This window comes from Diceros bicornis, chromosome 4 (genome assembly GCF_020826845.1).
Source record: "Diceros bicornis minor isolate mBicDic1 chromosome 4, mDicBic1.mat.cur, whole genome shotgun sequence".
Lineage (NCBI taxonomy): Eukaryota > Metazoa > Chordata > Mammalia > Perissodactyla > Rhinocerotidae > Diceros > Diceros bicornis.
Window position 1 is genome coordinate 41,667,729 of NC_080743.1, and position 26,760 is coordinate 41,694,488.

A 26,760-nucleotide genomic window follows, 5' to 3' on the forward strand; every position below is an offset into this window, starting at 1 on the left:
GGTGATTTGCAGTTTTACCAGGGACAATAGTAGCATTATATTTTTACTAATGGCACTCTGATTTTACTGATTATCTGACAAAGTGGATTTTCAGCTGAAAAATGATGATCATGGTGGTAACCATCAATAACAGAGCGAAATTCCAGAACAGCACAAGAGGAGAATTATCAGTCCTAGATCAGCAGCAAATGATGACCAGGTCTAATTTACAGACATTAGTAAGTAATATTTCAAAGTTTCTGGGTACTATTTCAGTAGGAGGGCCCAGAAAGGCCTAAACTTCCTTTTGGAAAATAAATGGAAGCCAGGAACCCTGCGATAAGGGAAATGTAACCACTTTTGTGCTCAGGTCCCTAAGGCCTGTGACATTCAGGTTATACTTTGTTTTACCCAAGAATCCATCAGCAGAATCCTTTAAATAGCTGTTCTGGTACACTTATAATTTTTCAATTAACAAAAATTAGATTTCACAGAACTTAAAAATTAACATATATGTTTCTTAAATAGGGTATAATTAGGTTCTAATTACCCATGGTGGATTAGCCTCATATGGATATAGAAGTGGCATTCTATTTTCACATTCAGTCTCTTTGATTTAAGGGTTTGTAATAAAAATAGAGTATACTTGTCCTCTGCAAATCAGCATGGATATTGATCACAGCACTATGTATAAGAGTAAAAGATTGGAAACCTCCTAAATGTCTAACAATATGGGAATGACTAGATAAGTCTCCTCACAAATGGATTATGTCAGTCATTAAAAATTATGTCTGTGAATACTATTAAATGAAGTGAAAATGCTTACATTATAATATTAAAAGAAAAAAATAGGACACCAAACTATATATATCATGTGACTGCAATTTCATTTAAAGAAAGAGAGAGAAACCAAGAAAGAAACAGACAAAAAGTCTAGAAGGAAATATAAAAACATATTAAAATGCTAAACTTTATCTCTAGACAGCAGGGTTGCAAGTAACTTTTACTTTCTTTCAGGAGCTTTTCTGTGTTATCTAACTTTCCTGCAACTGAAATATTTTCAAAATCAGCAAAAAAACTGTCATTGTTTAAACTACCGTGGTACTTTCAGCTCATATATTGCAAAAGAGTAGACAGGGCTACTCCCTAAGCCAAGTAGTTTTAAATTCAGAGGACAAAAATTATTTTATTAAAAAGATGATACCCACACAGAAATTATAATACTAATAAATACAATGTATATATTTATTCTTAGAAATTAAAAAATTACTGCTAGATAGGTAATAGAAATAATTGAATCTTTGATAGTATGAGTAAGTTAAGGGCTGGTAAAAGCATCCTTTAGCACAGACAGTTATTATTCACATTAAGCTACTTGTGGATAAAACACACACACACACCATCATTATTTTTGTCCAGACTATTAAATGCCAGCCTCATTTTTTTCTTGTAGTCTTGAAGGTACTGCATAAATTCTTCAAAGTCCAATCGTGAATCACTGTTGGCATCTCCAGCTTTAAAAATGTCCTACAAGAAAGAAGAAACTCATAGCAGAGACTTGCAAGTTAAGTCACAATACCATGCTAACATTGGCACGTTTCACTCATACTCATTGAGATTTCCATCAGCATCCATTGTCCTAGTTTTTCAGTCACAGCTACAGGGTTAAGTACATTAAATGATTTTTAATTTGTGCAATACTAGCGTAAATAGCCACCATGTCATTCTAAATAACTATGAATCTTATAAGTAAGTATTTACCTGAGGTAACAATGAATGCCAAGTACCTTGAGAGACTAAAGATACTAAGAAACAGTCTTGGCCATCAGAGACCTCACACTCTATTAACAAATGAGATAAAATATGTGAAATTCTACTATGATCCACAGCTTAATGGTTTAAGCCCTAGCCACATGAAACAAGAGTATATGTTCAAATCTCACTGGGGTGTTATGCTTTTTTAAATAAAAAATTAATAATCATAATTTTTTTTTGCTGAGGAAGATTAGCCCTGAGCTAACATCCGTTGCCAATCTTCCTCAGTGTTTTTGGGTTTTTTTGCATGAGGAACATTAGCCCTGAGCTAACATCTGTGCCAATCCTCTTCTACTTTATAAATGGGTCACCAACACAGCATGGCTGACGAGTGTTGTATGTCCGCACCTGGGATCCAAACCCACGAACCCAGGCCGCCAAAGCAGAACATGCCGAACTTAACCACTACCCCACGGGGCCAGCCCCAATAATCATAATTTTTAAATGCACATCATATATATTTCCAGCAGACTCCTACCTCAAAGCCATAGGCCACGTCTTGTTCATCTTTGTACCATCAATGCCTAGCATAAAGTATGGCATACAAAGGCCCTTAATCAATATTTGTTGAATTGAAAAATACTGTGAGCTGGGCACTGGACTAGCTGCTAGGGATTAAAAGACAAGAAGATGCAGTCCCTGCCTGAAGGAAGTTACAGACTAGTGGAGACCACTCACATAACCAAAGCAAATGTGTCAGGTGACATAAAGGAAACATATTCAAGGCAGAGCGGAGTTTGCGGGGCTTCAGGAGAGCCTTCACAGAGGAAGAGCGCTTGAGTTGAGACACGCAGAGAAAAATAGGCATTAGCTGGGCAGAGAAATGGAAGACAACATGTCAAGACTGTGTGACAGTATTTGCAAGCAGGCAGAACATATGTTAATTAGAAAGAAACACAATAATAATGATAGCGATAATAATAACTAATATTTATTGAGCACTTACTTCTAAGCACCTTATATGTATAAACTCATTTAATCTTCATAACAACCCTAAAGAGTTCCAATTTGCTAAGGAAAAAATGCAAGGGAGAAAAGTATGAGATAAGGTAGGCAGGAGAGCTATCATGAGAGGACTTATATGCCACAAAAAGGACTTCAAATTAATTCTGTAGTAAGTGTTTCCCAATGAGTGGAATATATATGGTGTTTACATGGAAACAGTATTAAATAACACTAAATCAGAGTGTGAGAAAATTATTCCTGTTTCAATTACCTTTCAATCCTTCTGATTACATCTCAGTTTTTTGCTAATGTGCCTCAATATTTGCCAACTTTAAAAAAAAATCAGAGTATAAGCCTCAGGATCAACTGTGTCAGACAATATAGTATTTAGCCGGAAATTAATAACACTAATTTGTTTTTATTTTGTTTATTTTATGCTTACTTTTAATCTACTAGTTTTTGTATGGTTACAAGATTTTATTTTAAAATAAATTTCTCGTCATACAAATAATCCATTTACTTAAAATAATAGGTAAATAACAGTACAGTCAGTTCTTGTTTATAGCAAACCTCATCAAGTTGGGAACTATTGCTGTAAATGATGGTGCTCTATTGATGAATTTTGAGCAGAGGAGTGCCATGATCAGTGTTAGAAAGGTTACTCCAGTGTATACTTTGGTGGGAGAGAGAGAGAAAATAAAAAATAAAAAGATCAATAAGGGGGCTACTGCAAAAATCCAGGGGAGGAATGAACCTCTGAACTAGGGATAAGGTGGTAGGAACGGCAATGGGGAGCAAGACACAAAAGATTTTTAGAAGGTGGGAGGTAACTTGATCACTGACACAATATAGAGGGTAAGGGAAAGAGAGGAATTAGAACTCTAAAGATGCTATTTGGGTTGCCAGGTGCATAGTGAGATCCTTCTCTGAGAGTAGTCAGGTTAGCGAGAAAAAGAGTTTGGGGCATTCTGAGTTAAGGAAAAGACGAAGAGGCAGAGAGATATGCAGGACTAAGTTCTTGAGTTTAAGCTTCAGGGGCTATAAAATGGTGAGAACCCCAAAACAGAGAAGTCGGGAGAAACACTGGGGAGAGGTGGGAGGCAGGGAAACATGTTGACTTTGAAGTTCTGGTGAGGTATCTTCATGATGTCTAGCAGACAGTAGATAATATATGTGTAACTTTCAAATACAGGTCATAGAGGTGTGAACTTAGATAACATCAGTGGAGGGACAGATCAAAAGCTATGAGAGTAGATGAAATCACTGAGAGAGCTGTAGAGAAAGAGAAAAGGGCTGGCATCAACTCTGGGTAACACCTACCCTTGATGAAGTATTTGCTTTTAGATATTTATGTCATTCTCTTATCATCTTCACAATTTTTGCCATAACAAAGTGATAAAGAGTAACCTATAATTTACTTAATATATTTCACTTAATTGATCCACTTTTTACAACAAATTTATTTTTAAAGCAAACTTGATATTACTACTACAACTAGAAAACCAGTTTGAGTTGCCATAAATCAAAGGTAACTATAAACATACATTCACCCAACTAAAAAATGGACAAAAGATTTATACAGACAATTCACCAAAGAAGATAAAAGAAAGGTTATAAGCACATGAAAAGATGCTCAACAACAACAGTCATTAAGGAAATGCAAATTAAAAACAATGAGATATCACTACTTATCCACTAGAAGGGCTGTAATCAAAAAAGCCAACTGCTGGAGAGGATGTGGAGAACACAGAACCCTCATTGATGGTGGGAATATAAAATGGTGCGGCCACTTTGCAAAGCAGTTTGGTAGTTTCTTAAAAAGTTAAACACACACTTACCAAATGACCCAGCAATCCCACTCCTAGATATCTAACCAAGAGAAACAGAAGCATATGGCCATACAAAAACTTATATACAAATGTTCATGGCAGTATTCTTCACAACAGCCAAAAGCTGGAAACAATCCAAATGCTCATGAACTACTGAATGGATAAACAATTGTAGTATATCCATGCAATGGAATAAACAAAAAGGAAAAAAACTGCTGATATATGCTATAACATGGATAAGCCTCAAAAATACGCTGTTAAATTAGCCAGACACAAAGGACTACATTGTTTGTTTCCATTTATATGAAACTTCTAAAAAAGGAAAATCTATAGAGACAAAAAACAGATCAGTTGTTGCCTAGGGGTGGGAAAGGGAGTGGAAACTGCAAATGGAACTTTCTTTTTGAAGTTATAGAAATGTTCTAAAATCACATGATGGTAACAGTTACATAACTGTATCATTTTTACTAAAAATCACTGAACTGTACACTTAACAATAAGTGAATTTCACAGTATGTAAATCATACCTCAATAGAGATGTTCAAAAAAATTAACACATAGATCTTAAATGTTCTCACCACACACACAAAAACGGCAATTATGTGAGGTGATGGATGTGTTAACTAACCTTATTGTGATAATCATTTCACAACATACACATGGACAAATTATCATATCCTACACCTTAAACTTGCACAATGTTATATGTCAATATATCTCAATAAAGCTGGAAATAATACAATAAAAGCAAAACAAGGGATTAGATTCTAGTTAAATATCATTGCCTTATTGAAGGCTCTGAAATTGAGGCTTGCCCTTTTTCTTCTTTTAGAGGAGGATTATGAAGTATTAGAGATGTTAAAGCCACACTGCAACAAACTGAGACTTTCTGCTCAAGATCATCATGAAGACTGAAAAAATTATTTAAAAGAGAGTCACTTTCTTACCTTTGGATTCAATGTTAGCTTCTATAGCATCCGAGTATAATCTAAAGCCATCTCTTATACCATTAGTAGTTTGTGTCCCTTTTGGGGGGAAAATTCAGCTAAAACTATACTCTGGCTACCAACATTGTTCAGTCCAGAGCTCATCAACAAAATTAGACAACCAAGAATCACCAATAGCATGAAGGAAGCACCACCCTCAGTTAGTGGAAGAACTACTCCTGAGGAAACACTTAGCAAAAGAGATATGTATAAGACTTGAGCGAAGGTTACATCCATTAGAAAAAACAAAAAGAAATAGTTCTTATAAATAAAAATTTGATAGCAATAAACAATTCAACAATGGTTTTATTAACAAAATGCACAGGTGAACGGCCATTTAGTAAGCTGAAGACTAAGCCAAGAAGGCCTCCTAGAATGCAATGCAAAAGGAGAGAGCTGAAAAGGATGAAAGAAAAATAAAGAGACTTGGAAGAAAGATCCAAGACATCTAAAATTCATTTATTAGAAGTTCTAGGAAGAGCATGAAAGGAAAGACATGGTTAGAAGAAAGACAAAAGTCTTCAAATAGAAATAGTATTCATGATCTAGACATATCTTGGGAATATTTCAAAACTCTAAGAGTAAACAGAGGGGCCGGCCCCGTGGCTTAGTGGTTGAGTGCCCATGCTCCGCTGCTGGCGGCCTGGGTTCGGATCCCGGGCACGCACCGACGCACTGCTTCTCCGGCCATGCTGAGGCCACGTCCCACATACAGCAACTAGAAGGATGTGCAACTATGACATACAACTATCTACTGGGGCTTTGGTGAAAAAATAAAAAATTGTTAAAAAAAAAAAAAAAAAGAGTGAACAGAAAAATCGTAAAGCCTGAGAGAGAATGAGAGGAGAAAAGAAGGAATGATAATCAGATTAGCATCAAACTTAATTATCTGCAACTCTGGATATTAAAAAACAACTGAGCAATATCTTCAAAGTTGTCATGGAAAATTATTTAGAAACTAAATGCTGATACCCAGCCAAACTAACATTCAACTATGATCAAAGTAAATCCAGTTTGGAATATGCTAAGATTGTTACCCTCAAACTCTGGAGAGACTTCTTGAGGATGGACTTCCAATAAAATGAAAAATAAATCCAAGAAAGAGGAAAACATGGGATAAAAGGAACATTATGAGAAAAGAAAGAGTGCAATGTATAATTAAATGTAAGCAACTGTTTATAACATGGCTGAAAACTTAATGCTAATGTTAAGAATTCAATTCAGCAGTAAATCCTCATCAAGGCGCCCACTGTTTCCATGGAGAAAGGCACCAGAGCACCAGGACGGTGAGGATTTTGGCTTCATTAGTTCAGGCCACTGTCTGGGCTGTGAACAAGAGGAAGTTGCAGCCCATTTGGGCTGCCCTCACCCTGACACCTTCAGCCAGTAAACAAGATAAACAACCTCTTTAAGTTAAGCCTGTACACATAGGTGTGAAAGTTGATGTCCAAACCTGGGGCTCTAATAGCCTTTCTTATACTCTAGAATATACAAAGACAAAAGGAGATTCTGATGAAGAAGTTTTTCAAGACAGACTCAGAGTGTTCACGGTAAAGAAAGCACAGCTAACACTTTTAGGAACAGAAATGGACGATGTTGAAGACAAATTATCCAGTAAGTTTGTGTTCAATAACCCAAACGTCAAAGGAACGTGTGGCTGTGGAGAAAGCTTTAATACCAGACTCCTTGGGACTACTCCAGCTGTCATCTCCAGGAAAGCTCGTGGAAACCCTGGGTTTACTGAAGAAATCACACGACTATCACGTGCTTAAGGTTTATAATGTAGAGCTGCCTTTGAGGAAAATAAAGTGATGCATTTTGAAAATGAAGCCAGTGTGTTAGATTCCAGAAGAAGTGATAATTGTTTTCTTTCTAGGGGACAGAAAATGAGAAGCCATCTCTCTCTTTGGGTCATTTTTCTGTTCTGTAAAGAAAAAAATCCTACCCTGCACTTAACTCTCTTGCATCCTTTCTGTTAGAATCAGTTTCATTCAAGTCGCCTTCCTGGGAGGATTTCAGGAAACATATTCTTAATAGATGTGCACTCACTATATCTTGTTGAATAGCTTGAACGTGCATCTCCCGACCAGACTGATGGTTCTTAAAATTCAGAGGCAGGAAGTCCCAACTGCTGGTGTGACGTGGTGGCACATTATTTTTCTATCCAAACTTGGCATGGCCTTTCTACATATTTATCAAAAATTTCATTGTCAGATGCCTCATTTGCTTATCCTTTAGCAGTACCAGCCATTAGATGAAACTCTCTGGCAAAGATTTCTGAACTGTAGTACAGAATACCACACTGATAGGATCAAAAGGTAAGAAATACTTCACCCACCATTTTTAACTCATTTCTTTGCCACCCTAAATGTCTGCTCAAAGATGGGATCTCAAGCTGACTTAGGTCCTTTTAGTTGAAAGGTCTCTTAAAACCCATCTAGCCCAACCCCCTCAATTCTGAGGATGCAAAACCCCAAGGAAGCTGAAGGGCTTTTGTCCCCCTCACACTGCAGGCTAGATAGGAGCAGAGCTGGGACTCTACTCACATCTCCCCTTCCTTGTGGATGACATGCCAACTCTGCACTCTGAGGCAGTCAGTGAAGGTAACTGGGTCGTCTGACGTCTTTATCTGGTCAACATTTTGATAAGATTTCTTTGTAATTTGATGGAGATCATATTTAGTTTTATTTTAATTTGAGTGAGAAGAATATTATTTTAAAACCCATTTATGTGAATTACCATCTTGTTTCTTTAGAACTATGAAACAGTGGTTTATACTAGCAGGGAAGACATTGTAGCAACCCAGAATTATTCTCTTGGAATGTAGTAGTAATCACAAAGCAGAACTTGGGGGTCTTTTCTTAAAATTCCCAATTTGCATATACTTTCTGGATCCTAAGTCCAATGGCTAAATTTTTTAAACCTAATATTTTATCCTAACATTTTTATCACCAACTTTTCTTTAACAGTGTTCCTTTTGTCATTTAGTTATTGATTCTTCTGTGTTTGACATATTAAGTGTTCTATGAGATGACACACAGCTTTTTTTGAAAGCCGAGTCTCATGAATTGAAGTAGCTGAGTTCCTTTAGGTTTGTCATATTTGCTAAAGTACCTGGAACAAATGCACCAAAACCTAGAGCAGTAGCTTTATGTAAATGCTTATGAGTTTGTAATACAATTATCAATCCACTTATAATTTGTGCACTACCGTACGTATGTAGAGATTAAAGTGGCCATTTAAAAAAACTGGCCTCAAAAAAAAAAAAAGTAAATCCTATCAGCCACATCTATAAAATATATCCTGAATCTATTCTCCATCCTTGCTGCTACCACCTGTGTCCAAGTCATCATCTCATTTGTACTTTCACAATAGCTTCCTAACAGTTCTCCCTTTGCCCTCTTCCCCTGACCCCTTTCCCTCTTACAGTCTATCCTCTATTCAGCAGCCAGAATATTTCAAAGATGCCAATCAGAGTGTCTGTCTCCTTACTCCCAAGAGCTCTCATTTTAGAATAAAATCCAACCATTTTACAGGGCCCCAAAAGCTCAGCTGCTTCTCTGACCTCATTTCCTACCACTCTGCTCCTTACTACACCCTCCTAGCTCATTCCACCTCAGGAATTTGCACTGTTTCTTCTGCCTGGAAACTCTTTGCCTAAATCTTCACACTACTAGTTCCTTCTCATCCCTCAGGCTTCGGCTCAAAGGTTACCTTCTGGGTGAGACTTTTCATAATCATCCCATCTAAACAGCCTCCCTTCCAGTCTCTTTCAACTGTATTACACTATATTATTAGCTTGATTTCTTTCACTCACTTTAAAAATATTTATTCAGCATCTACTATGTGCAAGGGCCTGCTCTAGATGCTAGAGATGCAGTAAGGAATAAAATAAAGACAAAAAGTCCTTCCCTAATAAAGGTTACATCCTAATGCGGAAGCTAGTCAATAAGCAAGGTAAATAAATAAAATATATAGTATGTTAGACAACAAAGAGTGCTAAGCAGAAAAATAATGCAAGAAAGAAATAGAGAGAGAGAGGGGGAAGAGAACTAGCAATTTAAATGGTGGGTCATAGAAGGACTCCACAGGAAGGTGACATTCAAATAAACATCTGAAAGAAGAAAGGAGCTGTGCAGGTATCTGGAGAAAGGCAATTCCAGGCAGATGATACAGCAAGTGCAAAGGCCTCTAGGCAAGAGCCTGCCTAGTATGTGTTTGGAAACACCAAGAATGCCAACATTGATGGAGCAGTATAATACAGTGAGCAAAGGAGAGAGTGAGTGAGAGGAAGAATAACAGGAGATGAGGTCGGAGAGGTCTATGTAGTTAGAGACCATTATAAAATGATCTTGTTTATCTGCTTACTGCTTGCCTCTCCCACTAAAACATAAGTCCCAAGAAATAAGGACTTTGTCTGTCTAGTTCATTGCTCCATCCCAAACACAGAGAACAGCTTCTGACACACAACAGATACTCAATAAACACTTGTTGAATAAAGCTTAAAAATGTGGAGACATAATATAAAAAAAAATATATTTTCTGGATTTTTTAAATCATTCTATGGCTTAAGAATGGTTTGCCACTTAAGTTGTTCCCAAATTTTTACTATTACAAAACATGCTACAATGAATATTCTTGTGAAATTATAATCTTTGAATTTCAATTGTTTGTAACATAGATTCCTAGAAAGAGAATTGCTGAATCAAAGGATATGTACATTTGTAAATTTGATACTGCCGAATTACCATCCAAAAAGGGAATGCCAATTTATGTTCCCATCAAAAATATTAGAGTGTGCCTGCTTCCTCACATTATGACAAATACCGAAAATTATCAAACTTTTCAAATGTTTGCCAATCTTATCGACAAGGAAGGAAGAAAGGAAGGAAGGAGAGAGAAATTAAAGTATTTCCTTGTTTCAATTTGCATTATTAATGAAATTAAATATCTTTTTATGTTTGTTGGCTTAAATATTATTTCCCATACCTGAACCTAATAATCTATACAGGTAGAAATTGAATACAAAGTGCTAAAGGACAAAAAATACACAGGAAAGATAAAAACTACTGTTGACATTTAAAGTTAACTATTTAGAATCAAACTTGGACAGACGAAACCAAAAACAAAAACACTGATAAATTTCAGTATATATAAAAGAAAAGAAAAAAGAAGTACATTATAAGCAAAAAAAAAAAAAAAAAGAAAAAATTATAAGCAAAAAGTAATCTCTGCTGTTAAGACCAGAGGGCATGATAAAATAATTGTATCATTTGAAATTATGGCCATAAAGTATATTAACATGCTGGCTGTCATATCGAATTGGAAATAATTTTTAAAAATTACCCATTGTTGGTGAGGGCATAGGAAAACAAGCATTCTCATATATGTCAATAAATGGGTACAATCTAACTAGATAATAATTTTGCAGTATGTATTAAGACCCTTAAAAATAGTCATACCTTTTGACCTTAGAATTACTCATCTAGAAATTTATTCTAAGGAAAACAAAGATGTGGGGGAAAATATTATACACATCATTTATATGGTAGCAAAGTTTGTCAAAATAATGTTTTGTTCTCATACCATAAGAAGATAACTAAGTCATTACACCTTTAAGAGGTGAAGAAGGGGCCCGGCCTGGTGGCGCAATTCGCCGGTTCGGAACCCTGGGCGCGCATGACGCACCACTTGGCAAGCCATGCTGTGGCTGCGTCCCATACAAAGTGGAGGAAGATGGGCACGAATGTTAGCCCAGGGCCAGTCTTCCTCAGCAGAAAAAAAAAAAAGAGGATTGGCAGATGTTAGCACAGGGCCGATCTTCCTCACAAAAAAAAAAGAGAGGTGAAGGGGGAGGGGATTTATTTAGAATGTCTTTCAGTGATTCCTCATCCTGTATAATACTAAAATTAATTGTAAGGAGGTGAAGAACCTTCTTACTTATCAAGATATGGCATACCATCTACTCACTGCTAAGCGAAACAAAACATATTTCAACTAGATTTTTCCTTTGCTTTAAATATTGGCAAACTTCTTAGAAATCCAAAACATCTAGAAGCACATAAATATAAATTGGCAGAATTACCATTATTCATCATTATAAAGGTCTCACTTTTTTAATTTCACATTAAATCTTAGGATATCACAGTCAAAATTTAAAGTTTGTCCCCAAATTTTGCCATAATTTATAAAGGTATGCTTGATGTATTTACAATGCTTAAAAAAAGAAAATAGTATTATACAAGATTGAAAAATTTTTTCCATTTATTTGTTTATTTTCCTGAAATTTTTAGCCCTTCTCTACCAATTTCACCTATTCCTCTTCCATTCCTTTTGCTGGACAAGCTTCCAAAGCAATTTACAATTTTCTTTTGTAGTGTTTGTTTAACGAAGCTCTTAAGATGTACATTTTTTTTCCCTTTAGAAAGCTGGTCAATTTGCAGTATTCCTAAGATGCTATGTTGTGTGTACCATGGAATTTAAGTACACATAGATGTTGTTGGAGTAAGATAGATCAGAAAATATTTCCTTCTCCTTGGAACCTTTTAAATGCTTTTATATCAGAATTGTTAAGTAGCATCTTCTACCTACTGGCTTCAAACATCTAATTTTTCCTCCTTTGCCAATAAATGCATTTTTATTCTACTACAGTTAAATTTCTAGAAATTATTCTAATTACTGAGTAACTTTCTGCCATACTTCATTTGCATTCCATCATTAATCACATCTGCTCACTCAATACATTTTTATTGTAGAATAAAGTTGACAAAGTCATACATCAGTGCTAAGAATACACATATATGAACCACATGCTTTCCTACCCATTACATTTGCTAGCTTTCCTAGGCATTACATTTGCTAGCACGTCACAAAACTAGAGGCTAAAATGAAGAAAGCTTTTTGAAGTAGTACAATGAAATCTTATAGTGAAGGACAACAGTTTTATTTTTTCAAGGCATATAAAAATGCAGAAGTATCAGTTGTTTTTAAAAAATAAGAGTTTGCTAATTTCTCCAAGGGTGAATGAGGTTCATTTCTCCAGGTGATCTACATTATCCTAAGAATTCAAATTAGAATCAGAATTTTGATTAAAGGGAAACTTAGAACCCCCCCGTTTTTTACAAGAGGCACAGAAAACACAAATATAAAATGAAACAGAAAATGTAAAGTACATAAGGCAGTACCTAACACATGGTAAATGATCAATAAATACTAGTTCTGTCACTCTTCTGCTTGCTGTGTCAACGGTCATGTGACCAGCCAGTAGCTTATCTGTATGGTTTGTAACATTATTAGACAAGAGGCTGGCTGAATTCAAAATTTTATAGCATGTATGCCATTTCATGAAGTTGTGGGTGAACTTTTTAAACTCACTTCATTTTAATTAAAGTTCTGTATGTTGTGTGTATGTATGTGATTAAGTGCTTTCAGCCCCTGAAATTTCCTTAAAAGATAAAAAAGACAATAAAAAAGGACTATACAAAAGTTATAAAATCAAAAAAATACCTTTTTTTTAAATTCTGGAATTTAGCATCAAATAATTAATACTGTAAGTGAATCCACAGTTTTAAAATGAATCCACTATTTTACCATGGTACCCATAAGAATCATTGTGTGGTTACTTTGAGTCACGAAGAAACAGGGTAAACAATGAACATCAATAACAAAAAAAAAAAATTACAGCTTAGAATTTTAAGCATCTGTACACAAAAGTTAAAAAAAAAATAAAAGTTTAAGTATTCTCAAGTCTGTATTTTCCAATAGGAACTCTCCTGGGAAGAAGAAGTAAGTATTTGGGAACCTGTGTGGCAGCTATGGTGCAGTTTACCTGTATTGAACGGCTAGTTTAAATGGCTCCATATCCGTCTAGCAAAGCATTGTCCTTGGACCATCAATGTATTGCTTACTCTAAGCAACTCATAGTAAATGATTAAGGAAAAAGGTTATCCTAATAGGCTATCTACTAACATCAGAGAGTAAATTTTAGAAAATTCACATTTTTCTAACAGACCTCAGCATGTTTGGTAAAACAAACTAAAGAATACATTTCCCAAAGCTAAAGAAAGAAAAATAATTCATGTTTGAGCTCTTTAAAGACAACCCTGGGTGTATCAATCAGCAAGCACAGCCCCCTCTCCAAGCAGCCTTGGAAAGAAGGTTAAAAATCTCTGCCACAAGGCTACTCCTCTTCACCACGCCTGCCTCTGCAGCGGGTTCTTTCTTTTATTCAACTCTCCTTGCCTCAGGGTCCCGGTTTTTTCTGCTTGAAAAAAACATCTACGGGCTAGGGCTAAGTGGGAAAGCAGCAGTCCTTTTCGCTTAGTCTCCAGCGGCACCTGTGGTTCCCATTCACTCAACCATAACCGATTCTTTTTCACTGTCAGCCAGGCGGGTCTCAGGACTTGCACTCTTTGAGGAGCCCTCCTTCTGAGGGGATATTTTTCTCTTTGCTACGCATTTACTCTTCTCGTTTTCTCCTCCATTTTCCCCTTCTATGTCATTGGGGCCGATACAATCATGGTTTGCCAAGTTGCTCCGGGATGCAAATATTTTTCCACACTTCCAACAGAGGGAGATGCTAGGGGTAAATTTGGGGTCGTGGTGCCATCTGATGTGTACTCTGAGGAGCTTGGCATTACGGAAGGCCTTGTCAAAATGACTACAGTTAAAAGGCTTCTCCCCAGTATGGGTTCTTTCGTGTACGACCATGTACTCTTTTGGTTTGCATGCATAATCGCACTGGTCACACTTGAAGCGCTTCTCATTTTTACGAGATTTCTGGTGCTGGCCGAAGGCATACCACCCGTGAAACACAGAATCACAGTACGGGCACTTCTTGCCCTGCCCCATCTGGGGATGCTGCTTTCGCAAATGGTCGCCGAAATCGTTTTTTCGGGCTAAGACCGTGTCCCAGTGGGGACAGTGAAATTTGGCCACATTCTTGGTGTGTTTCTGGGCAATGTGCACCTTCATAGAACCGCTCTGGGTAAACCGAGCGTGGCAAACGCAACACTCGTAGGATTTCTCGCCCGTGTGAGCGACCACGCTCCTCTCCAGCTTGCAGTTGTCCCTGCCGGCACGGCCTCACAGGGCAGCGGAAGGGCCTCTCGCCCAGCGGGCGGCAGTGGCCCTCCAGCTTGCGGGGCGCGGCCGCGGCGCAGTCGCACTCGCAGCACTTGAAAGCCGTCCCGCCGCACGTGGGCTGCCGCGCTGCCCAGCCGACCGCCCGCCGGTCACCAAGGCCATATCGCAGTCGGAGCCTGTGGGAGAACTACCTTTCGACCCCTGCAAAGTTACTCTGTGGAAACGAAAGACCATGGCGATACGGTTCTTGATGCCCGGCTCACTTAGACATCTTGCGGCCTCGGGCGAAGCGACCCCCCGCTCCTCGCGTCGCCCCTCCCCCCGGAGCGCACGCCTCCACGCCTACCCCGGCTGCTGCGGCCGCCGCGAGCCCAGCCACCCTGCGAACCGTTCGGCCGCCCAGAGGCTGCGGACCAAGATGGCAGCGACGCAGTGCGTCTGCGCGGGGACTGGCGGCGGCCTGGCTCCTAGCGCCCACCCGGCGACGCTGCAGGGACCGCTGCAGGGAAGGAGCGGCTCACACCGCCGGGCCTCCTCAGAGCCTCCCCGCCACATTCCCCTGCTAGTGTCGCAGTCTCCCATACGCGCGGTAAAACCTGTAGAAACAGAAATCTTTTTGCCCTATTTCCACCACCCTCCAACCCTGTGGATATAAATTAGTGCAATAATAACTGCTGACATTTACTAAGTGACGATTATTATGTGTCCTCACTGGACTAAAATAAAGTCTTACCTCGTTAATCTCCACAACTACCCTATTAGGTGGGCTCTAGTCTTATTAGGGAAATTTACTCAGTGGGGCCATGAGAGAGAGATGCTGAAGTGGTGTGGAGGTGAAGGTCCCTAGACATATAAGGTCAAGGAGCTAGGAAGCCTGGAAATTGTCTGGATCATCTGTGGAAGTGGATGAGGAAGTCGCCCAGGATGATGTAAGGATCTGGAGTTGAGATGAAGGCTGTGAGCAGGTGCCAAGCCGTCAGTGAGCGAGAGGTATATATAGTGGATCAGCAAGTCGATGGTTAGGTCAGATGGCAGCGGGCGTGGGCCTCAAGGAAGCAGTTGGTTTTATAAGAAGGAAGAGGAGGAGGGACTCCAACGCTGAGAGGGCTGCAAGAGGGCTCCTCAGAAAGAGCTGCTTCAGTAATAACAGGAGGGGAAGCAAGGCCCTGTGAAGAGGGTTAAGTGCTTAGAGAGGTTGTTAACCATAAAACGAAAGTTCCAGAGGTCATAGTAGAAAGGTTTGGGTGGCAGGGAGGGAAGGAAAGCTTTCTTCCCCCTACTTTACTACCTGTTCTTCCTAAAGGAGTAAGAGCACTGATGTAGACCAAGACAGGAGAGTTTCACTGGGAGGAGTAAAAGGATTATAAATAGAACTCTGACAAATGCACATTTCTTTCTGCTTGGTAAACTCTACATACAGCTGGTTTTCTAGGCCCTGCCTAGAGGCACCCCCCACCCCTTGCCTTGGAGGGGCCTGTAGGAAACAAAGTGGAGCCCAGAGGAAAAGAGAGAAGGCACTGGCAGCTTAAGTTTGCCTGTAATCAATATCAGGGTTTCTCTGCCCCAAATCCTCAAACTCCCAGGAGTCTGAGTGTTTTCTATGAGAATTTTCTAATTTTGTGTTTTCGTTTTGAAGATAATCTGAAGACAAATAGCATAAGCAACCAGATATCCACCTTATGATTAATGACAAATATAGATTTCATTGCCCCTGGGTATTTGTGTTTACACACTAGCATCAAGTAATACCAGTTTGTTGAGGCCTAAGGAAAAAAGAACAGAGGCTCACCTCATAGGCAATAATGCATTTTTTTGCCAAGTGAAATCCAGTGACATCAGAGCCCACCATATGAATGACAGGTTTCATAGTATTCAAAGAAAGAAAGTGGGGGAGAACTGAGCAAACACATGATAATTTAAGCATGCTTAACTCAAACAAATTTACCAATTAGAATATTCATAAGAAAGTGGAAATTTAGTTTTAGCCAAACACTATTAGTTGTCCCGTTAAATCAATGTTAGTAATTAGAATTTCAGTGGTTTTTATAGTCTTGTGTTTAATTTATATATTTGTTAGGATTTATAGTTATGTAAGAGCTATAAGCATAATGATTTTATACTTTCTTTTATATTTATAGAAATATAAGTAACATGATAACTATGGGAGTACAAGAATAGTTTTTCTTTAAAGGTATTATATAGGCATATATATTCAAGTTTTGAGACACACTGGCCTAGATTTTGTTCAGAAGGCAAGAAGACTGAGGCTCACCTATAGTCCAGCACAGCTTCTCTCATCACAGAAGGGGATAAAATAGGGATCTAGAACCAAAGCCCCAGCTCAGAGTGTCCTCTGCCTTGTATATCCCTCATGACTTTAATGTGTATTACTAGCATAGGAAGTGGTCAAGCACTCAGCAAGTCAGGATCCTGGCCCTCTCACTTTCCTCGGAGACACAATCAACAACAAGGTACACACATACACGAAATTATTCAAGGTTAGAAACTTCTCCATCTCGACAAATCCCATAGTTAAATTGTCTTCATCTTATAAGACCTCTCAACAGACCTCTCAGTTCTATGTAATAACTCCCTCTTTGAAATACTTTACTCACACTGGCTTCCAAGAGACGATACTCTCCTGATTTCCCTTCTACTTCGTTAATTGCTTCTTTTCAGTCTCCTGTATTGGTTCTTCCTCTTCCTAACCTCAAAACATTGCAATGATCCAGAATTCAGTCCTCAGACCACTTCTCGATACACACTCTCTCCCTAGGGAAACTCATCCAATATCAAAGCTTTACATATACAATGCTGATGATGCACATCTCTAACTCTGACTTCTCCTCTGAGATTTAGACCCAAATACAAAACTACTACTTGCTATACCCACTTGGATGCTTAAAGGAAACGTCAAATGTCCAAACCAAGAACTGTTGATTAACCACTCACTCCACTGCACTACTTCTCCAATTCTCCCTGATCTCAGCAAATGGCACCAACATCCACCCAGCTGTTCAAACCAAAACTCCTGAAGTCATTCTTGAATTCTTCCTTTACCTCACACTCCAAATCCAATTAACCAACTAGCTCTATCAGCACTACTTTCAAAATATGTCACTATTATCACTATTAGTAGATTCTGTGATGCACAGCCCACATGCCCCTCAGGACTGAGAGTAGCTGGGAGTACTGGTGACTGACAGCTCTCAGCTGAGCCCCTCCCTTCATGTTGCCCTGGGCTGAAAAGGCTTACCTTGCCTAAAGTCACTCCCTGGAGGCAGCTTATATTCAATAATTGGGGGAAGGGGTGAAGGAGGCAGGGAGCAGGTAAGAAAGGCCTGGCCCTCTTGCCTCAAGGCAGGACAACTCTGAAGGGTTATCCCAGATCCAGAGCTCCTCTTGAATTGTGTGAAGCCTTGGTTGTGACTCCATCACAGTTCAACTTCTCCCTCTGTCCAGTCCTGTTTCCTTCAGCCCTCACACATATTATCCTTAGGAGTACTCCCCAATAAATTTCTTGCATAGGAATCCAAGTATTAAAGGCTGTTCTCATTGAACACAATCTATGACAGCTGGTACCAGAAATGGTCTTAGGAAGCAGTCTCCACAATGATACACCATCATTTGTGGTACATGGTGAACTGGGATGGGAAGAGAATGCACTGGCTGATACAATATCTCAGCTTTTGAGAAATTCAGAAGAAATAATAATTATAAGAACCATGGAATTGGATGGATGTTGCTGGAGGCCACCTATGCACTGGAGAAAAACAATGATAGGCTGGGAATGATACAGCCCCAAAAATGTGGTATACACATACAATGGAATATTATTCAGCCTTAAAAAGGAAAGATTCTGGGGGCCGGCCCAGTGGCATAGCGGTTGAGTGCACACGCTCCGCTTCGGTGGCCCGGGGTTCGCAGGTTTGGATCCCGGGTGCGCACCAATGCACCGCTTGTCAAGCCATGCTGTGGCAGCGTCCCATATAAAGTAGAGGAAGATGGGCACAGATGTTAGCCCGGAGCCAATCATCCTCAGCCAAAAAAGAGGAGGATTGGCATCACATGTTAGCTCAGGGCTAATCTTCCTCATAAAAAAAATAGGAAAGATTCTGACATATGCTACAACATGGATGAACGTTGAGGACATAATGCGAAGTGAGATAAGCCAGTCACAAAAACACAAATACCATATGATTCCACTTATATGAGGTACTTAGAGTAGTCAAAATCATGGAGACAGAAAGCAGAATGGTGGCTGCCAGGGCTTGGAGGGAGGGAAGAATGGGGACTTATAGTTTAATGGGTACAGAGTTTGAGTTTTACAAGATGAAAAGAGTTATGAAGACAGATGATGGTGATGGTTGTACAACACCATGAATGTATTTAATACCACTGAACTGTATACTTAAAAATGGTTAAGATGGTAAATTTTATGTTATGTGTATTTTGCCACAATAAAAAATATTGGGGGAAAAAAACAATATCACATCCTAGATAAATAGCAGCAATTAGTGCCACTTTTAAAGACCTACTAAACAATTGAGGGGTGGTGATCTCTGCTTTATAAGTCACCAGTCTAAGCCTTACAAAAGCTAGATGGATCACAGCGGAGTATGACAGTGTACTCCTTCAACTAAGCAGTAGAAGAGCCAATTGCTGCTATTGATCCAGATGTGGTATCTTTACCAGAGCAGACTAACATAGCCTCAGGGACACAGCATACGGCCATTGATCTGGTGAATGCATTATTTTCCATTTACCAAGAAGGAGGACCAGAAGCAGATGGCATTCACATGGGTTAGGCAATAATATAAATTTAAATCTCCCACCCTCTGTCATAAAGGGATCTGGTCCATCTACACATTCACAGAACATCCTACTGGTCCACTATATTGATGACATCATGTTAAATGGACTAGAGGAACAAGAAGTAGCAATACGTTGGAGGCCTTGGTAAGATACATGCACTCCAGAGGGTGGGAGATAACAGAATCAATGAAGATTCAGGGGTCTACTACATCAATTAAGTATTTCCAGGACTAGTGGTCTGGGACATGTCAGAATATGGCCCCCACCACCACCAAAATAAAGGGCAAATTATTGCATCTCATACTTCCCTAAGAAAGAAACACAACACTTGGGGTAGCTTTAAGTTTTGGAGGTAATATTATTTCAAAACTGAGAAAACAGCTTTGAACCATTTCTGAGAAACAAGAAAGGCTGACAGCTTTCAGTGGGGACCATAGTGGGAAAGAGCTCTTCAGCGGGTCCAAGTGGTACAAGCAGCCCTGCCTCTTGGGCCACCTGAGCCAGCAGACTCTTAGATATTAAAAGTATCAGAGGTAGAAAAAGATGTCACATGGAGTTTATCGCAAGCCCCAAAAGGAGAATCTACAGCAGACAACTGGAACAGTTTCTGGCATGCTATGGGGCCCTGGTAGAAACAAAGCGCTTAAACATGGGACATCAAATGACCATACAGCCAGAGTTCCCTACCATGAGTTGGGTTCTGTCAGACGCCCCCAGTCATAAGTTTTGGTGAGCCCACCAGCAATTTATACGATGGAACAGTACATCTGAGATCAAGTACAAGCAGAACCAGAGAGCACAAGGAAGCAACACAAAGAGTGGTCCAGATCTCCATGCCCCACCACTGTTATACCATCACCTCTCCCTAAACTCACACCTATGTGGGGGTTCATTATGACCAGCCAATACAGGAGGAAAAAGGACGAGCTTGGTTCATGGAGGGGTTACTTAGTATGTGAGTGCAAACTGAAAATGGCCCGTTATGCACTACAGCACCCCTCAGCAGTAATCCTGAAAGACAGCAATGAGGGGAAATCTGCCCAGGAAGAAGAATTTCAAGTGGTATATCTGATCATTCACTTTATGTGGAAAGAGAAGTGGCCAGACATAACAATATATATAGACTCATGGACAGTGGTGAATAATTTAGTTGGATGATCAGTGGCCTGGAAGGAAAAAGATTGTAAGATCACAGACAAAGAGGTCTGGGGAACATGCATGAAGGTAGATCAATAAGAGTGGACACAAAGTAAAGTATTTTCATATTGTATGGTCACTATATGGAGGAGTTACATAATAACCAAGTAGACAGAATGACCTAGCCAGATGAGGTCAGCCAGACTCTTTCATCAGCTGACACAGTGAACACTAGGGCTGACACAATGGGCTTATGAATGGAGCAGCCATGGTGGCAGAGATAGAGGCTATCCATGGACCAAACAGCATATGGGCTCCCACTCACCAAGCCTAATATAGCTACTGCAGCTGCCAAATGCCCAACCTGCTAGCATCAGAGACTAATACCGAGCCACTGACACAACACCATCCTTTCAGGAAACCTACCAGCCACTGAGCAGCAAGTTGATTACTCTGAAACTATTCCACCCTGAAAGGCGCAGTGTTTTATCTTGACTGGAATTGACACATATTCTAAGTATATGTTTGCCTTACTTGCCTGCAGAGTCTTAGCCAGCAGAGCCTCATCCAACAGTTAAAGAGTGTTTGACCTTTTGACATGGGATCATGCATTATATTGCACTGGACCAAAGGTCCTATTATACAGCAAAAGGGTTGTAGAATGACCGTAGGATCCACCAGTCCTATTACACATACAGCACAACCCAGAAGCTGCTGGCCTGATATAGTGACAACAAATAAGTGGTTTTCTTCCAACTGACAGCTTAGAGATGGTATCCCATTCCCAAAGACATAGTATACACCCTAAATCAGTGTTCATACTAATGTTCCTATGTCCCTACCATTCCTCTCGGATTGGTACCTCTCTCTCAGGTTTCTTCTCTGATGTCCCTTCTCAGGTAAGCAGGAGCCTGAGATACTTGACCAACTGAGGTGCAGTGTCCTGGAATTCTGGGCTAAGAGAAGGAAGCAGAACCAGAAACTGTTCTAAGAGACAGGGCCCAGGGATAAAATAAAAATAAAGCCACACAGATGATTTGATTAAGTCATCACTCTGAAGGGACTAAGCAGAGTAGGAGGATATAGGTTTGAGATAATAAGATAAAAATTAAATTAGAGCAATGTTTTGGAGCACAGAACTCTGAAGGAATTTCGTGAGCCATGGGAACAGTTTGGACTTCTAACACACACACACACACACACACACACACACCCCTCACTGGTAGAGAGCTGAAACAAGTGGGATAATATCTGAAGACCGTTTAGCGTTGATGGAGGGGAAATAGCATAATTGTTTTCTCTTGATATCCTGAAACTTCCATTTAAATAGTTTTTAAATAATCATGGCAAGACCAGTCTAGAGAAGGAAGGCATCCCTAATTTAGGTCAGGCACTAAAACAATCAGCTGAAGTGTAAACCCATGGATCAAGGCCTGTCTCCCCCTACACCTTTGGTGTGGATGTCTGAAAGAGAGAGCAGCTCTGGGGCACCCATCTGTGCCTGTCTTTTGGAGAAGACCCTGAAGCCTGAACCCTGGGTTGTGAACATCCTGAGAAAAGAGGTCTTTTACTCCTCCGTTCACAAAGGCTAACATGGCCTCTAAAATTCTGTGCGGGCTCAGTAAATGTTGAAGTCACCAGAAACCCACTCAAAATCTCCCAAAAAGCCCAGGAGAAGGCTTTGTTCATTGTGGAAAGTGTTTCACGAAGACTGAGAACGTGTTTCTCTGGGCTGCGTTATTCTGCGTGAGGAGGCTCACGGAGAAGAATCCTACACCATGGGCCTTTGAAAGATGCTCTGGGAGGGCAAGTCAGGCTTCACCCTCTGCCCAACGTCTCTCCAGGCTCCCAGTGCCACGTTCTCTCGTCACTCACCTTCTCCGAGTGCTGGTCAAGCGAGGAGCTCCAGTTTCTCAGGCCCTCCTGAAGCTCGACGATGTCGACCACCCCGTCTCCGTCGCGGTCTAGGTCTTGGAAGAGGATCTCGTAGCAGAAGTAGTCGTCGTCCTCATGGCAGGCCGCCATGGGCAGCACGAAGCCCCGCAGCCGGCGCAGCATGGCAGGTCCAATGCTGGCCCGCGGCGGCGGGGACCACACGGCCTCCACTCGTCCGAGCCCAAGCGAGGGGGGCCCCGGCCGCGCCACCTGCGGTCGCCTCGACGACACCCAGGCTGCGCAAAGCCGCGGGTCTGCGCCGTCAGCGCGGCTGTGGCAACGGCCCGACGGCGAGGGGGCCTGTGGGCTCTCGGGAGCGCCGCCTCGTGGAAACCCTGGCCGGAGAGCCGCGCGAGGGTCGTCCCGCCCCGGAAGCTGGAAGTGGAGGCGCCATACGCGGCAGCAACCTGCACCCAGGTCCTTCCGGCCTTCGGTCGACCGGGAGCCGAGGGGAGTTTGGGGAAGGGGCGCACATTCCCAGGAAGCGTCGAAAGAGCACTTCAGAATCTCCCGCGGCGCGAACTGCGCGCCTGCGGCAGGTGAGTGGGTCTGTCCCGCACCCCTGACGTGAGCGTCGACTGCCCTGGCGCCACCCCTTCTCGGGGAACGTCGTCGCCTTGCAGTCCGGCCCCCGCTGACTCTGCCTGGAGATCTCAAGAGGCCAGTCCTCCCAGAGGAGCCTCCGCCCTCAGTTCATCTCTCTCCCTTCCCCTCCTTCGCAGAACCTAGAAAACCAAGAACCCGCCCCTTCCTCACCTCCCCTTTCTCCTAGATTCACTGCAGTCTCATCTCAGCCACCACCACCCACCTTACTGAACAAGGTTCCTTGTCCCAAAGTCCAAAGGACACTTTAAAATTCTTGCCTTATTTAATCCCAGTCCTGTTTAGACACCGCTGAACCCGCTCTCCATCCTGAAACATCTTTTCCTTTGTGTTCTGGGACACCACACGTTTCTGCCATTCCGCAACCTCTCTTACAGGCTCCCACAAAGGAACCTGAGATCTTCTAAAGTTGAGGCACTGGAGAATTGCAGTAAACAGAATTGAGAGATTATGTAAAAACTTAGTTCTGTATGCAATTTGTTGCACTGGAGCTTTGTGTCCTCAATCTCTGGTCACATCCTTTGACAGTCAGTGGCACAGTCTAAAGACATGCCTAGATCTGTGTTTTAGAAAGTATTTTTTCTTGTAAAATCCCAAATCTTGGACCACAGAGTAAAGTTCACTTATTTCTTAAAATAACACTGTTAGTTATACTTTAAGATGTTCTTTATTTTATGTAGCTTTTTATACCAGATATTTTGGTAAATGCTAGAGATATAAAAATAAAGAACATTGAACCTGCTCTCATAGAAGCTCACCATCTAGTATGCTCTAGGTTTGGGAACAAATAAAATTTGTTAGGAGGGTTGATTCATCAAGATGGTGTAACAATCACAATGTGTATGCACCTAATAACAAAGCTTCAAAATACATGATGCAAAAATGGATAGACTGCAAAGAGAAATAAATCAATCCACAGAGTCAGAGATGTCAATATCCTTCTCACAACAATTGATACAATAAGGAAACAAAATCAGTAAGGATATAAAAGACTTCAATAACATGATCAACTAACTGATATTAACATAACAGTACACCCCAAAACAGCAGAATACCCATTATTTTCAACCACACATGTAAAGTTCACTAAGAAAGAACATATGCTGGTCCCTAAAACAAGTCAATAAATTGTAAATATCTGAAATCATCCAGACTATGTTCTCTGACCTCAGTGGAATTAAATTAGAAATCAATCATAAAGAGGTAGTGGGAAATACCCAAATGCTTGGAAATTAAATAATATACTTTTAAATAACACATGGATCAAAGAAGAAATCATAGGAGAAACTGGAAAATATTTTGAACTGGATGATAATGAAAGCATATCAAAATACATAGACTGCAGCTAAAATAGTGTCTAGAATTAACCTTATAGCTTTGGATGTTTGCAATAGAAAACAAGAAAGCTTAAAATTCATGATCTAAGGTTCCTCTTTAAGAAACTAGAAAAAGAAGAGCAAATTAATCCCAAATAAGTAGAAAGAAGGATTTCTTGACTTGAAATCAATGAAAGAAAATGAATAAAACCAAAAGCTGTTTCCTTTGAAAAAATTAATAAAATTGATAAACTTGTAACTAGACCAATCAAGAAAAAAAGAAAAAACACAAATTACCAATATCAAGGAGACATCACTACAAATTCTACACATGCTAAAATAATAATAAGAGAACATTATGAACACCTTTATGTCAATAAATTTGACAACTTTGATGAAATGGAAACATTCCTTGAAAGACATATTATCAAAGCTGACAAAAGAAGAAATAGTAAATGTGAATAGCCATCTAGTAAAACTAAAGCTAACAGTCATACTTAATAGTGAAAGACTAATTTTTTCTCCCACTAAGATTGGAAACAAGGCAAGAATGTCTGTTCTCACCTCTTCTGTTCAATGTCATACGGGATGTCCTAGCCAGTGCAATAAGGCAAGAAAAAGGAAAAGGCATACATATTGGAAAGAGGCAACTCAAACTCTCTTTATTCTCAGATGACATGATCATTTACATAGAAAATCCTAAGGTATTTACAAAACAGCTACTTAAATTGACAAGTGAATTGAGCAAGGTTGCCAGATGCAAGGTCAATATAAAAAAGTCAGTTATAATATACTAACAATCATTGGAAAATAAAATTTAATACCATTTACAATAGCATCAAAAATGAAAAATTTAGTAATAAATTTAATTTAATATATGCAATTCTGCCACTAAAAAGAGAAAATATTTTTGAAGGAAATTAAAAAAGACCTAAATAAATGGGGGGATATATCATCTTCATAGATTGGAAGACTCCATATTGCTAAGAGTCAATTCTCTCTAATTTGATCTAGAGATTCAATGTAATCCCAATCTAAATCCTAGCAGGCCTTTTTGTACAAACAGAAAAGCCGACTCTAAAATTTATATGGAAATGCAAGGGACATTGAATAGCTAAAACCATTTTGAAAAAGAATAAGTTTTAGAGTCCAAAAATATACGTACACATATATGATCAATTGATTTTCAACAATGATGTCAATGTAATTCAATGAAGAAAGGATAGTCTTTTCAGCAAATGGTGCTGGAACAATAGGATATCCATAAAGAAAAAAAATTGAAACTTTGTGTCTTGAAAAGACACTGTTAAGAAAATAGGCAAGACAGAATCTGGGAAAAAATGTCTCAATATATGTATCTGACAAAGGACTTGTATCCACAATACTAAAGAACACTTCAAATAAAATATTACAAAGACAAACAACCCAATTTTTTAAATGGGCAAAAGATCTGAACAGACATTTCACAAAAGAAGATATACCAATGGCTAATAAGCACATGAAAAGATACTCAAAATCTTTAGTCATTCAAGAAATACAAATTAAAACCACAATGAGATACCACTACATAACCTATAGAATGGGTAAAATTAAAAACACTAACACTATCACGTGGTATTGAGCCTATAGACCAACTGAAACTCTAATATGTCACTGGTGAGGATGTAAAATAATATAATCAGAAAAGCAGTTTAGTAGTGTCTCATAAATTGAACATACACTTAGTATATAATCCAGCAATTTCCATCTTTAAGATTTTACTTTAGAGAAATGAAAATGTGTCCAAAAAAATACTTGTACGCCAATGTTCACAGCAGCTTTATTTATAATAGCCAAAAACTAGAAGCAAAGGTTCTTCAACAGGTAAGTGGATAAACAAATTGTGGTATATCCATGCAATAGACCACTACTCAGCAACTAAAAAGAATGAACTGCTGATACACACAACATGGATAAATCTCAAAAACATTATGGGAAACAACAGAAATCAGAATGTGATACTAGTTACACAAATGTATACTTTCATCAAAACTCATCACTGGGGCCGGCCCTGTGGCTTAGCAGTTAAGTGCACGCGCTCCGCTACTGGCGGCCTGGGTTTGGATCCTGGATGCGCACCGATGCACCGCTTCTCCGGCCACGCTGAGGCCGCGTCCCACATACAGCAACTAGAAGGATGTGCAACTATGACATACAACTATCTACTGGGGCTTTGGGGGACTAAAAGGAGGAGGATTGGCAATAGATGTTAGCTCAGAGCAGGTCTTCCTCAGGAAAAAGAGGAGGATTAGCACGGATGTTAGCTCAGGGCTGATC

General features: G+C 39.8%; 3 pseudogenes; 1 reads left to right on the forward strand and 2 right to left on the reverse strand.

Moving 5' to 3' along the window:
* The window catches only part of LOC131401036 (calcium-binding mitochondrial carrier protein SCaMC-2-B-like), a 39,946-nt pseudogene extending 17,183 nt beyond the window's left edge, over nucleotides 1–22,763 (reverse strand).
* Nucleotides 1,716–7,326, forward strand: LOC131405018 (iron-sulfur cluster assembly 1 homolog, mitochondrial-like; annotated as a pseudogene).
* LOC131405019 (transcriptional repressor CTCF-like) lies at nucleotides 13,835–15,220 on the reverse strand (annotated as a pseudogene).
* Nucleotides 22,764–26,760: the final 3,997 nt, after the last annotated feature.